Source organism: Schistocerca gregaria, chromosome 7 (genome assembly GCF_023897955.1).
Source record: "Schistocerca gregaria isolate iqSchGreg1 chromosome 7, iqSchGreg1.2, whole genome shotgun sequence".
NCBI lineage: Eukaryota > Metazoa > Arthropoda > Insecta > Orthoptera > Acrididae > Schistocerca > Schistocerca gregaria.
This window is the reverse complement of record NC_064926.1, coordinates 205,440,782-205,454,713: the sequence shown is the minus strand read 5'-3', so window position 1 is coordinate 205,454,713 and position 13,932 is coordinate 205,440,782. Positions and strand designations below refer to the sequence as shown.

The following is a 13,932-nucleotide window of genomic DNA, read 5'->3' as shown; positions in this document are numbered from 1 at the left end:
TGTGTCCGGAAACGCTTACTTTCCATGTTACAGCTCATTTTATTACTTCTCTTCAAATCACATTAATCATGGAATGGAAACACACAGCAACATAACGTACCAGCGTGACTTCAAACACTTTGTTACAGGAAATGTTCAAAATGTCCTCCGTTAGCGAGGATACATGCATCCACCCTCCGTCGCATGGAATCCCTGATGCGCTGATGCAGCCCTGGAAAATGGCGTATTGTATCACAGCCGTCCACAATACGAGCACGAGTCTCTACATTTGGTACCGGGGTTGCGTAGACAAGAGCTTTCAAATGCCCCCATAAATGAAAGTCAAGAGGGTTGAGGTCAGGAGAGCGTGGAGGCCATGGAATTGGTCGCCTCTACCAATCCATCGGTCACCGAATCTGTTGTTGAGAAGCGTACGAACACTTCGACTGAAATGTACAGGAGCTCCATCGTGCATGAACCACATAACGTGGCGTACTTGTAAAGGCATAGCAGCACAGGTAGAGTATCCCGCATGAAATCATGATAACGTGCTCCATTGAGCGTAGGTGAAAGAACATGGGGCCCAATCAAGACATCACCGACAATGTCTGCCCAAACGTTCACAAAAAATCTGTGTTGCTGACGTGATTGCACAACTGCGTGCGGATTCTCGTCAGCCCACACATGTTGATTGTGAAAATATACAATTTGATCACGTTGGAATAAAGCCTCATCCGTAAAGAGAACATTTGCACTGAAATGAGGATTGACACATTGTTGGATGAACCATTCGCAGAAGTGTACCCGTGGAGGCCAATCAGCTGCTGATAGTGCCTGCATACGCTCTACATGGTACGGAAACTGGTTCTGCCGTAGCACTCTCCATACAGTGACGTGGTCAACGTTACCTTGTACAGCAGCAACTTCTCTGACGCTGACATTAGTGTTACCGTCAACTGCAGGAAGAATTGCCTCGTCCATTGCAGGTATCCCCGTCGTTTTCGGTGTTCCCCAGTCGCGAGTCATAGGGTGGAATGTTCCGTGCTGGCCGGCCGCGGTGGTCTCGCGGTTCTCGGCGCGCAGTCTGGAATCGTGCGGCTGCTACGGTCGCAGGTTCGAATCCTGCCTCGGGCATGGATGTGTGTGATGTCCTTAGGTTAGATAGGTTTAAGTAGTTCTAAGTTCTAGGGGACTAATGACCACAGCAGTTGAGTCTCATGGTGCTAAGAGCCATTTGAACTTTTGTTCCGTGCACTTTAAGGCGCCGATTAATTGCTTCGAACGTCTTCCTGTCGGGACACCTTCGTTCTGGAAATCTGTCTCGATACAAACGTACCGCCTCACGGCTATTGCCCCGTGCTAATCATTACATCAAATGGGCATCTGCCAACTCCGCATTTGTAAACATTGCACTGACTGCAAAACCACGTTCGTGGCGAACACTAACCCGCTGATTCTACGTGCTGATGTGCTTGATGCTAGTACTGTAGAGCAATGAGTTGCATGTCAACACAAGCACCGAAGTCAACATTACCTTCCTTCAATTGGGCCAATTGGAGGTGAATCGAGGAAGTACAGTACATACTGACGAAACTAATATGAGCTCTAACATGAAATTAAGCGTTTCCGTACATATGTCCACATAACGTCTTTACTTTATTTGTGTGTGAGGAATGTTTCCTGAAAGTTTGGCCGTACCTTTTTGTAACACCCTGTATGCACTGAACTTCCTCGTGACTCAACCAGTGAAAACCATATCAAAATCCCTACAACAGTTCCTGAGATTAGCCTTCACACACTAACAGAAAAACGACGATTATGTAAGGATTGCAGACTAACTAAACGACGTAACTGCAACAACAGGAAAAATATGTCCGTGTGGTGTCAGGAGCGCACATACCGACCCGCACAAAATTTGCTTACGGCGAGTTTTTAGCATTTGATATCGAATACGACTTGAGGCGCTTTACGAAATGATAAAACCCGTATCAGAATCAAGAGGACACAAAGAGTGGACGAATAATATGGAAACACCGAAAACAGTACACATTACCATGCCTAATACAATGTAGGGAAATAGTTGGCATTCCAAACAGCTTCCAGTAGTCTCGGAATGGATAAATACAGGCCCTGTTTGGGTTTTCTGCGAATCATATCATTCTTCCTGCAAATTAGTGGCAAGTCCAGGTGATGATGGAGTTGGATAGTAACCACGCATACTTCTCTCCAAAGCAGACAACAGAGATTCAGTAAGATTGAGATCTGGTGACTGGTAGCCAGGTGAGATGCAACGATCCATCCTCGTGCTCACAACATTAATCGTGGACGATGCGAGCTGCGTGGAGAGGGGTCCTGCAGTCTTGGCACACACCATCTCCATTGGGGAACTGACATTATGGACATCGTCAGCCAAAATGGTCACGTATGCCTTGGCAGTAATGTGACTTTGCAGAGTCAAAATGAGCACTATGGGACTTAACATTTGAGGTCATCATTCCCCTAGAACTTAGAACTACTTAAACCTAACTAACCTAAGGACATCACACACATCCATGCCCGAGGCAGGATTCGAACCTCCGACCGTAGCGGTCGTGCGATTCCAGACTGCAGCGCCTAGAACCGCTTGGCCACACCGGCCGGTCTTTGCAGAGTAACCATGGGACCCAAGGAATACCACGACACTCTACCCAAATCATCACAGAACTCTCACCATATTTCACTATTGGGATGTAAACTCGACAAAAAGTCGAATAAGGAACAGAAGAAGACTCATCCGACCAAATGACTTTCTTCCATCGCTATGTAATCAAGGTTTAACAGCTTCACAACCGCGTTTTCCTGTTACGGGCGTTGGCCTCACTAATGATTGGATTTGGAGTTCCAGCTAGCCCAGCAATTTCCAGCTTATGGAGCCCCCTTCGCATTTTTGGTGCTGACAGAATTCGTGAGTGCGAGATTCAGTTCTGCAGTGACTTCGTCCCCTGATTTTTCGCCACAATGCTCTTCCATGACTTTCTGTCACGGTCACTCAACACACACTTTCGTCCACTTTGTCACTTAGAGGACGATGTTTCCCTGTATGCGGAATAAGTCTGCGATGTGTTACCTCTTGAATACAGAACACTTTGGGTACCTTGACTAAGGAAGCACCCATGGTACGACTATCAACAATTTACCTATGTTCGAATGCACTGAGCTCCGACGTACTGCTCTCACAGGTACACAAAACACCGTTCTACTGAGAATATTGCAAAGCTGCTATTCATGGTCAGATATATAGCAGCGCAACCTGCTGGCTTCGCTATCAACTGCTCGGTGAGTCCGGCCGGCGGAGAAAGAAGCAAACTATACGAGTTGGAAATAGGCAATACCGTTGGATGTCAAGTGTACGCTTGCCAGAATTTCGGAAACGAAGGCTGCTGTAAAATTATAACGGTCCGACTACTTTCGCCGTACATTCGAATTATTACTTCTCCCTCTAAAGAAGTAGCTTTAAATAAAGAAAATAGATTGATGCGTTGAATGTGTTTATTGAGTGATGGGGTAAGGACGCGGGCGAAGAATAGCCCTGTTATTAATTGTTACTGAAAACCTGTTGCGTGTTAATTTACGAGCCGCCACGAAGCATTACAATTCAGGGGACTAGAACCCGGATGACTGATAATTGGGCGATGAAAGAGAGAAAACTATGAAACAGAAAGCAATGAGTCTACAGGTGTCTTTGCTGTGCCAGAAGATTTGTCTAAACTGTATATAACGCCATTCATTGACTTGTATTTATAACTGATAGCATAATTCTTTTCACTGTGCCGTCACTTATGACTACAAGACAATGACCGGCATTACGCCAATACAGGATAATAGATATTGGTGCTAATTAATTTTCAGTTAAGGCAAGGATAGTCATCTATTAACCCGGCAAAAAGTACATTGTTCTGAAACAATTCACGTGACTATACATGGTGTCCCAGGAGGAATGGTAAATAATAGGATATGATAGGAAAACCATTCTCATTACAAAAGTCTAATAAACATGGGCCCTAGAATGCTTACATACGAGCTATGTGCACTACATCTTCGATACTGTGAAACAAATCTCTTCTACTGCGAGCTCTTTGTGCGTTTGGTTTAAGGATTAAAGGGACCAAACTACGACGTCATCAGTCCCTCTAACTTGGAACAGGCAATTCCAACTAAACTTCACACCAAAGAAGGGCCTACTGCGCGAAACCCAAGGAAAGAAAACCCCAAGGTCTATCGAAAGTCGATAAAGCATCTAGAAAGGACGAGAAAGGAACAAGGAAGAAGAAAGAGGGTAGGAAAGAAAGGCGGGCGAGGTGTCCCGTCCAAGGAGCAGCTGGCGGCCCTCAAAGGCAGAAACTGCAGCGAACTGTTTGCTTTACATATTCTGAGAGGTGGAAATACGGTACAAAACAAGAAAAAAATATACAGGAAATATGGGTTCTGAAATGCATACCGTAACAACTATGAGCACTTTTTCATCTTCGCTACGTTGAAACATCTCTCTTAATGAACATGTGCTGATAGCTCTTACGGTATGCATTTTAGAGTCTATGCTTACCAAACAACTTTTCTTGTTTTGGTCCATACTGTATTCTCTCAAAACATGGAAAGCGGAGAGCTTGCAATAGAAGAGCTATGTGTAGTCGTAACGAAGATGAAGTGCTGATAGCTCGTAAGGTATGCATTTTAGAGTCCAGATTTACTTGTCTTTTTGCTTCGAATAATCTTTCCTGTCATATCCCTGTATACCGAGCATTTCTCATAGGACACCCTGTATTTACTGTTCAGCTATTCCCTAGTTTTCTTATACATGACGGAAGGATTTGTGTGATGACTTGATTTTACTTACAAACAGTTCTGTGCAGTTTCTTTTCATTTAATGCTCGGTATGTGTAGTTAGGAGACTTGTTTATTCCTAGAACTTGCGCTGACTACTCCTTGCAACTGTTTCACGTCCGGAGCTGTGGCGCTTTTGCTGGCGTAAGAAATTGGACAAGTACCGCAGTCAAATCGCCATTTTAGGGTTCTAGTATGTCTATTTTACACAATTTCAACAACAGGGATTTTTATGTTATGCTATTATTACCGACGGTTCCTCCAGCATGATTAGAAGAACTGATATGTTGAAGGAACTTCAGCGCTCGAGAACTAAAGACTAGAATTTTCTGGGTTAAACCCAATCTTTCAGACTAAATACTAGCATCGCCTCGAAATGTTCCCAGATTAGCGAGAAGAAATCGTGAATCGAGAAATTGACTCGACTGCACATCGTCCAATACCACACACGAATGAACACAAAAGAGGGCGGCAGCTATGAAGAGCTACGTCTACCAAAGGTTGCACTCTGTCGCGTTACAGTGAGTGGTGCGCCAAAATACCACAATCGTTAACTTGCCCTTCCCCCTTCGTGTACATTCGCAGATGAATAGAGATAGTTGGTATCCATCTGTATAAGCCCGCATATCTCAGTTTTTATGTATTGGAAGGTATGATTCTTGTCACGTATTGGAACGTGAATTCAAGGTATTTAGAGATTGAGTTTGTTGTGCGTTTCTCTACAGTTCACAAAACACGAGGCTCCTAGCTCTTCGTTGAATATTCTTCCTTTCCTTCTTCACCACCTCCTCCTCCTCCCCTCTCTCTCTTACATTAATTCAGCATGGTGAAGGGCCATCCCGAAGAAAACACTCAAGAAAAGGTAGAACGAGGGTAAACGACCTCTTTAATGGGACTCCCCGGGTAACCTACCAGTTCTTAATCGTTACTTTACTGTACAGTCTTCATCCTAGCCTTCGTCTCTCACTGAAGTGAAGACATGCCAGGAACATCACATAGCTCGTATACTCCGTTAAACTACATTCCCCCTTTCCGTGGTAGCCTTAGTGATGTGGATTACGGGCACTGGAGTCGCCACAGTGGCGTCCAACTGATAGACTCGCACCGCGCCGCTGAACATCCCTCTACAGGGACTCCCAGCCAATCATGCCAGACAATTATTTTTCTTATCTTAAAGGTTTTGCAGAAGTCTTTTCCGTATAACATTTCACGAATAATGTTGCGGATAGGGGACACGAATCCGACACATCACGTAATAACATTGACCTGAAATCGATAAAAACGAAAGCAATTTGCCAGAGCGTTCTCGAAATTACCTCGTCATGAGCTGGCAAAAGATAGGTTTATTTTTTGTTTCCCTAATTTGTGTTGCAGCTGATAGCAACGGAAACTAACTGACTGGACATGGATACTTGCTCTTCTTTGGGCACACTGTACACGTTCTAGCTTCACTACCTTCTGTGACGACGATGGATGACTTACATTATAAAACGCTTTGAGAGTATTACATTGTTGCTACTGTTACTAAAAATACGGTTATTCCTTCTCACGTAAGCAGATGGGCCGTTGTAGCCCTTTCGATTCTTTTCAGACAAATATCAGCGAACTGGGAGTGGGACGAAAGTGCTTCCAAAGATACTCTGGTGAAGATTTTCAGCTCCAGTACTTGCCTTGTGATGAAAGGAAAGCCCGAAATCGGAAAAAGGAAGTGTTTTGACATAGTCTGCTTTGGTACTTCACTGACACCCTTGATTGAGGTTTCATTCCAACCGGCCATGTCTGCTTACGCCGTATCCGATATGTACGACACATTAACTCCATCACGCACTTTATAGGTACAGCGCCTATCAAAGCAGATATTCTGTTTGAAAGCCAACTTCCCTTTGAAAAGTAATTTGATCTTCTTGTGGCGAACGTGTATGAGTGCATGACACTCTTACAGGGAATAGCGAGAACTTTATTCGAGAAAAAAAAAGCACACGTCTATTTTAAAAATTTCACTCAGAAACTGTTTAGCTTCATTTGGAGTAAAAACGCACAAACATAAATAACCTTCAGATAGAAGGCTATGTCTCCTGTTAAATTGTAGAAATTGCACTTCTGCTCAAAGAAGAGCAAACTATCTGCAGAAAAACAAGTACCACGCCTCACATTGAACAATATTCTGCACGCGACATCCGTAAATATAAAACTAGAACTATAAGTAATGCAACACTATTTTATCTTTTCTCTGGTAGAGAAGGAGGAGGAGGAGGAGATTAGTGTTTAACGTCCCGTCGACAACGAGGTCATTAGAGACGGAGCGCAAGCTCGGGTGAGGGAAGGATGGGGAAGGAAATCGGCCGTGCCCTTTCAAATGAACCATCCCGGCATTTGCCTTAAGCGATTTTAGGGAAATCACGGAAAACCTAAATCAGGATGGCCGGAGACGGGATTGAACCGTCGTCCTCCCGAATGCGAGTCCAGTGTGCTAACCACTGCGCCACCTCGCTCGGTTCTCAGGTAGCGTGACCAACTTCAACCACTCTGGTCCGTCTTGACTTACGACACAGACTCTACACACCGTACTTTGTTTTAATTTTTACTTGGGCGGCTCGACGCCCTAGCAATAAAACAGTAAAAGCTAAAAGCGGATACTGCACAATTTAAAAATATATAAACGCTGTGAGTCCGTATTAAATGAAGTTAACATCCACTGACTTTAATATACACCACAAAATGACCTGTGGCAGTATTACTTAAGAGAAGCCACCACTGACTGGTTTAACAAATGTGCTCGACATAGCCAGAAATAATGTGAATTTATCACCGGTAGTATATATTACCTTACGTGTAGCCACAAGCAACAAAGGTGGATTATCAAGCTGAGACATCAGCTGTAAGCACACTACCTTCGGTCACGAAAGCTGCTGTTTGCTGAGCCGCAGCACAACTAGAAACTGACAATAATTCTCTCCGACTACAACTGAAAAGGAACGTCGGTAATTTAAAAGTAAGAGAAAAAGATACAGAGAGAAACCTGAGCCATGCAGTGCAGCGTATCGATCAGACGAGGTAAGATAAATGTTTATTCGCTCTATCTTGCCTGTGAATCTACTTTTTCGGAGATGTTCTAAAAGTTTTCTACATAAATCCTGATACAGATTTCATGTAAAACAGCAGCAGCTCACTGTATCGCAGGAACCTTTTACGCATGGGAGACAACGATGATCTCATTTTGTTCGACAGCCAAATAATTTTTGAGAAAGCCTACAGCAATTTCTCGTCGGCATGAAGATCCACAACACTGCTTGTTCAGACTACTTTTCGCTTTTTATTCAAAAGCTGCAACTTCCTCCTAATAATTGACGTCTTTCACCAACTGCGTTAGAAGAAACAACCTTAGAAGGCCATAGCGGTGCTTGTAGATACTGTTAACATAGAAAAGAGGTTCGTGAATAATCAGATATGAGTAGCAAAGTACTTTACACCCATTAGACATTTAAAAAAAATCCTAGGAGACTCTACACTTGTGGAAATAGGGGAAAGTATTTCTTACGAAACTTGATTTACGACGCAGTGATAGGGTGAATAACTTATTGAAATAATATCGACATGTTTTCATTTAGTGGAATAGAAGCATGTTGTATTAAAAGCATGTGTTCGTGACGCGAAAAGATCAAGTGCCTATAAAGCTAAACATGCTCACTAGTACGCGGTGTGTTTGCCCAATGGCTGCTGTCTTTCACTGTCAAAGCACCGGTGGTGTAAATAGGGTAACTGTGGACCAGGCTGAACTTAGACATTGCTCTACCCCCAACCCCCAATAATAGGATTATTTAGCGAGCGCAAGCATCGCCTGCAGGCGAAACTCTGACCGCCAGAAATAAATTAGTGGAGAAGTCATTATCAGCAAACAAATTTTATTTCTAACGGTCGCAGTTCCAACAACGTATGATGCCTGTCTTCGTTGTATACAACACTTCATCTTAAGCGACTGAAGTTGAAGCTGATGTGGGGCGTGACAAAGAGTTCAGAATCGGAATACATATCGCATGGCACATTCTGCAAAGACCTGAAGATGCTGCTGAAGATTAAGTTTTTGAGGAGATCAAGCCAATCAGTTTAGGTCATCAGTCTCCTATTCAACTCCCCCCCCCCCCTCTCCCTACCCTCAAAGGACAGAAGCAGTCGTCTCAATCTGTAGTAAATTCTGTGTGCATGTGAAAGGAAGTGTTTTAAATGTTTGCGTAGCGTGTAACTGAAATGGAACATGGGAACCAGCCCGGTATTCACCTAGCAAGAACCACACACCGGCACAACGGCCCCTGGTCGTTAATGCGCCGGATGGATTCAATCCGGAGCCGGCATACCTCTCGCGTCAACATTCGCGGCTACTCGGGCAAGTAGCTCTGAATATGCTCGCTTCTAACGAAGTGAAATACGTCAATAAAGAAAAGTTGCATCCGACTAGGGTGCATGTCCACATTTTTATCAGATTACTATTTAATCCTCATCGCAATCAGATCAATACGACTTTACAATGAAATAAAAAGTACACATGCTCCGTCTATGAAACTGAAGACAGTTTGTTCAGTTTGTTTGCTGCCATACGCGTTTCTCTTTTATTTGAAACGAATCATCAGTGACCTGGAACACACGTTTCTTTTTATACATATAATATAGTTATATATAGTTTTATATATATATAACATAGGTACAATATATTGCTACGTTACATGTTGAACTGTTTTTCTCTTTTTTAGGTTAGAGTCAATTTTTGTAGCACAAATTTCGTGATATGAAATTATCGTTCCATGTTACTAATTCCAGCGCTGGAGATGTATTCATTAGTTCCATGCACCAGTTGGCCGATTTCCGGCGTTCTTTCACCCACATTTGATTCAACACATCGCATGTATCACATGCACTTCGTGTTCAACATGTGTGTTTTTTCGGTGTGTAGTGTTGCCAACTATCGTTGTTTGTTTATCTGTCATGTTTTGTTTGTGTTGTGTGTGTGTGGTTTGGTATTTTCCATTTGGTGTGTGTGTGTGTGTGTGTGTGTGTGTGTGTGTGTGTGTGTGTGTGTGTGTGTGTGTGCGAGCGCGCGCGCGCATATTTGCTGTATGTAAATGTCATTCTTTCTTGAGACGGTGATTTTTTATTTATTTATTTTTATTTTTTAGGGATACTTGTTTGTGTGTATTTTGCAGTGTGTTAATGTGTCATTCTTTCTTGCAGTGTGTTAATGTGTCATTCTTTCTTGAGGGTGTGATTTTGTGTGTGTGTGTGTGTGTGTGTGTGTGTGTGTGTGTGTGAGAGAGAGAGAGAGAGAGAGAGAGAGAGAGAGAGAGAGAGAGAGAGAGAGAGAGGACGGAGGGGGGGGGGGGGGGGGGGGATGAACCTTCATGAATTATTTATTCTGATCTCTACATGTTTGTTACCGTTTTTCTGCAAACATGATCGGACAGTTATTGCTTATATGGATTTGGTCATGCTAGCCACCAAAACAATAACAAACAGAGATCCAAAATGTAACCAGAATAAATAATTAATTAATCTCCTCCCTCTCTCTGATACACACACACACACACACACACACACACACACACACACACACACACACACAGAAATGAAAAATATCAAACCACATCACAACACATACAAAAGACGACAGATAAACAAGCAACGATAGTTGGCAACACTAAAACACACACATGTTGAACACAGAACGCAAAGTGCAACTAATGTATGCGATGGGTTGAATCAAATGTGGTTGAAAGAAAGCCGGAAATCGACTAACAGGAGCATGGAAACTAATGAATACATCTCCAGGTCCACGCGCATGAGCTAACGGCGCTGGAAATCGTCGGTAGCACCGAACGATAATTTCGCAAAGGCTGATTCCAACCTAAAAACAAGAGATAAACACTACAAAATGTAACATAGCAACAAGTTGTAACTACCATAATATTTATTATATGTATGAAAAGAAACATATATTACAACCACTGATGATGCTTCAGAAATATAAGAAGCGAAACGCGTATGGCAATGAACAAACTGCCTTCAATTAGTTGCACAGACTGAACAAACCTCCACGAATTTTACAGCAATTAAGGAAAGACTGAAAACAGAAAGAAATTGCAAAAAAGTACACAGTCCCTATCTTTACGATATAGATTCTAAAAATGGAAAATACTCCAGTCTTAGTGTTTGCAACAATAAAGCGACTATCTCTCCCTTTTTCATCGCTGAGCAATGCAAAGGCATAACACACAAACGCTAATTATACTGATTGGTTAATTATATACTTCAGCCTCAGCTGTCACGAATCGTATCGTTACCGGTTTCGTGTGCTCAGCGATGCCTTTTAGTAAAGAAGAAAGCTGCAAAGGGCGTGCTCGGTAGCGCCTATATAGGCCGGATTTAGCTGAGCGATACGCAGCTAGCGCCTGTTGGCGGGCGATATTTAAGAGTGCGATAGCGGCGCTATTACCGCAGAGGGACTAGGCAACAGGCGGGGGCAGGCACTGCTGTGGCTTCTGTGCAACGTGGCCTCGTTGCAGCACAGATTCCCTACAGCTGCAAGGCTTCAGTTGGCTCGCCGTATCCTCCCGTTTGGGCGACGTCAAACTGCTTCTTCACTCAACTGACAGCCAACACTTTCTCAAATTCCCTCCTAATCGTCGATACGACTTTCTTCCACGTCTAATGAAATTACAATAAACAAAGGCAGTTGCGGCCATGTGGCTAATACATTTACTAGAAGTCAACTCAACCATTGGGCCCGTCAACAAGGTCGTGACCTCTGTGGAGTATCACAGTGTACTGTTATTCTATGTCGAGCGTGAATTTTCACTAAACATTCCAGGAGGACCTGCAACTACTTCGCCAAGAGAACAACTAGTTATTATCGCTGTTGAACATGTAGAAAAGAGAGAATCCTCAAACGTTTATGGATACTCTCATTTGGATGGTACGGCAGCGGCAGAGGATAGAATGTAATTAACTGTCAAAACGTTGAGCGAAAATTCACAACTGGTGACGCAGGAACACCGAGTGTCATTTACAGACGTATGTCGCAGTGCAGCATTTCTCAGAGATATTGTCCAGTTTAGAGCAAAGAGAGATATTTACATTTTTGGCGTAATAAAGTCTATAAAACTGATATCGAGAGCGAGAAGACAATCGTATCCAAATGAACGAAAGTTTATTTCGAAGAGATTTTACACTTACAAAACTTAGGTGGCTATACATTTGAAAATTTTCCGATTTTGTTAAAATGTAACGACATACGAGCGAACAGTTCGACCGCAATTACTAAAATCGCTCCATGTTACATAGGGGACCCTACGTCGCTAATTCGTACACACAGAAGCCGACGACCATCCTCATCGTTATAACCGATTGTTCGGACAAAAATATTAAGAATACTGTTTTCTGAAGGTTGGACCCAGTTCTGATTCGTAGTACAAGATAAACGAAATGAAAGAAAGCGCGTAAACGGATACAAGAAGAAAGTCGTCTTTGAAGAGAAGCTGAGTACAGTAACTCAGGGGAGGATAAAGAAAATGCTAGTATTAAATACTGCTCTTCTAGTAAGATCCTATTGGAAATGTGCGGTTGGCTTCCGCCGTTTAGAGGATGACCAGGAGCCGCTGCACCCTCGGTCCCCCAAAGACTCCAAGACTTCAAACGTCAGTTGTTCATGCATCTCAATATTTGTGACGTCGTATCCCCAGAAAATACACTGACGGAAAAAAATCGCAGCACCAAAAAGTAATTAATGTAGAGTAACGAAGCTTCGGTGATACATTTGTCTAGGTATATATTTAAGTGATTAACATTGCAAGACCACAGGTTGATGTAAAGGCGAGATAGGCAATTTCAAATGTGAAATGCTGGTATATTAATAGACGTTGTAACCGCCAGAATGTTAAATGCAAGCATGCAATGGTGCATGCGTTGTGTTGTACAGGGACCGGATGTTAGTTTATGAGATGGAGTTTCATGCCTGTTGCATTTGGTCAGTCAATACCGGAACGGTTAAAGCTCTTTGTGGATGACGCTCGAGTTGTCATCCGGTGATGTTTCATAAATGCTCGTTTGGAGTCAGATCTGGTGATCGAGCAGGCCAAGGCAACATGCCGACACACTGTATATCATGTTGGGTTACAACAGCAGTATGTGGGCGAGCGTTATCCTGCTGGAAAACAGACCCTAGAATGCTGTTCATGAACGGAACCACAACAGGACGAATCATCAGATTAACGTAGAAATTTTTAATCTGGGTGCATGGGATAACCACGAGACTGGTCCTGTATCAAGCACGCAGACAGGTTGGTTGCCAGCCGCCAACTGACCTCCTCCTCCTAACCAACACACGGTCATCACTGGCACCAACGCGGAAACAGTTTTTATCAGAAAAAGAGACAGACACCCACACTGTCCTCCAATGGCCTCTCGCTTGACACCACTGAAGTCGCAAACGGCGGTGGTTTGGGGTCACTGGAATGCGCGCTACAGGGCGTCTGGCTACGAGCTGTCTCTGAAGTAAACGATTTGTATGAGTTCGCTGTGTCACTGTGGTGCCAACAGCTGGCCAAATTGCTGCTGCAGATGCTGTATGATGCGCCAGAGCCATACGCCGAACATGTGGTCTTCTTGGGACCGTACGTGCACGTGATTACCGCTGCCGACAGTCATGTACAGTGGCTGCATTCCTGTCAACTCTTTCTGCAATATCCCAGAAGGAAAATCCAGCTTCCCGTAGACCAGTTACACGACCTCGGTCAAACTCAGTGCTGTGTTGACAATGGCGTCTTCGTCGCCTTGAAGGCATTCTTGGCTGACATCCATTCCACGCGTCCAATCTCAAAGGTAACTAACGCTCACGACCGTCACAGCATGAACTTACAGTGAATCTCATTTGCATTGCTCACAGTGGCGTTACTAGTTCCACTCGTATGCGACTGGAGCGAAATCTGAGCAGACACCATATTTCACATGTAGAAACACACCTATCAAATTTCGTTCATGTCGAACAACTCCTTTGGTGTTACGACTTTTTTCCGTCAGTGTATGTGTCACACAACGACTATTTTTAAG

General features: G+C 43.5%; 1 protein-coding gene across 2 annotated transcripts in view; it reads right to left on the bottom strand.

Annotated features, from left to right (window-relative positions):
• Positions 1-13,932, bottom strand: part of LOC126281596 (rho GTPase-activating protein Graf-like) — a 541,774-nt gene that overhangs the window by 449,335 nt on the left and 78,507 nt on the right. The window lies entirely within an intron of this gene.